We start from the raw sequence: 2,666 nt of genomic DNA on the forward strand, positions 1-2,666 counted from the left end.
TGTTATAGTGTCATATGGCCCTTTCCAAGCCATTTGGACTTCGGTCATAGCTAGCTGGGAGGCCTCCTTCAACTGATCCCTCATCTAAGTGATATACTGGTGTGTCAGGAGTGTACTAAAACCATCTTGAACTGCCTCACAAGAGCTTATTATTAAATTTTAGGTGCAAGCATTTATCACCTTGGAAATCAGTCAATGCTACAAATGAGGGTTTGATTGTGTTGTTGACTTCTAGATTAAGAAAATGACAGAGAAAATATTAATAATGAAGATTAAAAGCATGGTATGCACTTTTTTTTGAGAGTCAGTTGTTAAACATTTACCAACACACCACTGGGTGTGGGCCTCTACATCCACTTCATCTCCCTAAATTCCAAAGCACAGATCAACAGATAAATATGGCTCTCACCCAAACATCAACAGGTACAGAGTAAATCTCCTGTGACCTTTTTCAGGGGGTACAGGAAAGATTACATGCTAATTCCATTTAACTCTCTTCTCAGGTCTAAGGATATCCTGCACAATGAGCAGAATGCAATGAAAATGCTCTAGCTGAAGGTTTTCTTCAAGATAGTAAAGGGTGGTCATAAATTTCTTCATTTCTCCCAATGCTAACATTTCCTTGAGCAGCTGCTCTCAAAAGCTCAACCTTGATTATAAGGGATCCTACTAGGGATGTCATACACAGAAAAATATTTCCTTCATGATATCTTAGCTACTGTAAAAACCCACTGATTCCTGGTTGAGTAGACTTGTACATACTGCGTGAAATGAACTATAACCATATTGATTAGGTCCTTCCTATCTCCTCCCAGAGATAAGAATTCATTTAGTCAATCAGTCAAAAAACATTTGTACTAAGCATGTACTATGTGCCAGGCACTCTGCTAAGTGCTAGAGACACAAAAAGATGAAAGACACTCTATACTCTCAGGGTGTTTAGTCTAATAAGGGAGACAACATGCAAACAACTACCTACAAACCAGATATACACAGGATATATTAGAAATAACAGAGAGAAGGCATTACTACTAAGGGGGATCAAGAAAGACTTTTTGTAAATGGAAGAATTTTAGCTGGGACTTGAAACCTAGAGGCAGAGATGAAGAATGAGAGAATTACACACAATGGAACTGTGAAAATGCCCAGAGTCAGGATATGGAGTGTTTTGTTCAACTAGGTGGTTGCTGGATAGAGTATATGGGAGGAGAAAGCATAAAGTGTAAGAAGACTGAAAAGTTGGTAGGGAGGGGGTTGAAAGTTATGAAGGGCTTTGAAGAAAAAAAAGGATTTTTTTCTTTTGATCCTGAAGGTGATAGCCACTGGAGTTTATTGAGCAGGAGTGGGGTGATATGGTTAGATCTGCACTTTAGAAAAATTGTTTTGGTAGCTGAATTGAGGACGGACTGGAATGGGGAGAGGCTTGAAGCAGGGAGATCAACCAGTAGGCTATTGCAGTACTGCAGGTATGAGGTGATGATGGCATGTACCAGGATAGTGACAGTATCAGAGGAGAGAAGGGGACATATGCAAGAGATGTTACAAAAGTAAAATGATAGACCTTGGCAACAGATTGGATATGGGAGGAGAGCAGGGTAAGAGAGAGAGAAGTCAAGGTTGACACCTGTTGTAAGCCTGAGTTACTGGGAGGATAGTGGTACCTTCAAAAGTAATAGTGAAGTTTGTAAGTGGGGAGGGTTTTGGAGGAAAGAGAATAGGTTCGGTTTTGGATATGTCAAGTTTAAGATGTCTATGGGACTTCCAGTTTGAGGTGTCCAATAGGGAGTTGGAGATGAAAGACTGGAGACACTAGGGGAGAGGTTAGGGCTGGACAAGTAGATATGAGAATCATCTGCATGAAGATGATAAATTAAACCATGGGAGCTATGAGATCACCAAGGGAAATAGTATAGAAGGAAAAGAGAAGAGGACCTAAGATAGAGTTCAATTAGCAGATGTGTCGTGAATGAAGATCCAGCAAAGGAGACTGAGAAGATTCAATCAGAAAGGTAGGAGGAGAACCAGGAAAGAATGGTATCCAGAAAACCTAGAGAGAAGAGTTTTAAGAAAAAGAAAGTGATTGCTAGTGTCAAAGGCTACAGAGAGGTCAAGAAAGATTAGGATGGATAAAAGGCCATTAGATTAGGCAATTAAGAAATCAAAAATAACTTTGAAGAGAGCAATTTCAGTTGCATGATGAGGTCAGAAGCCAGACTGCAAAGAGTTAAGAAGCCACTGTGGTGAGGGAGATAGTGAGTTAATTGTTGGGTTTGTTTTTTTTTTTTTCAGTAGTATCCAATTTTCCACAACCCATTTTTTTGGGAGGGTTTTCTTAACAAAGATACTGGAATGGTTTGCCATTTCCTTCTTTATTTTACAGATGAGGAAACTGAGGCAAATAGGGTGATATGGCTTTCCCTGGGTCACACAGCTGGTAAGTGTCTGAAGCCATATTTGAACTCAGGAAGATGAGTCTTCCTGACTCCAGGCCAGGCACTCTATCCACCGGGCCACCTAGCTGCCCAGTGAGTTAGGGAGAGGTAAAAGGATTGTCTTGCTGTAGTAAGGACCTAATTGAAATTATGTTAATGTAAATTTGTAGTGGACCCAGTCATTAGGGTTTCATGATTTTATCCAGCTTTGTTTAGTGGTATCTAAGTAGGAGC

This window comes from Vombatus ursinus, unplaced genomic scaffold, assembly GCF_900497805.2.
Source record: "Vombatus ursinus unplaced genomic scaffold, bare-nosed wombat genome assembly UNPS02007284.1, whole genome shotgun sequence".
Taxonomy (NCBI): domain Eukaryota; kingdom Metazoa; phylum Chordata; class Mammalia; order Diprotodontia; family Vombatidae; genus Vombatus; species Vombatus ursinus.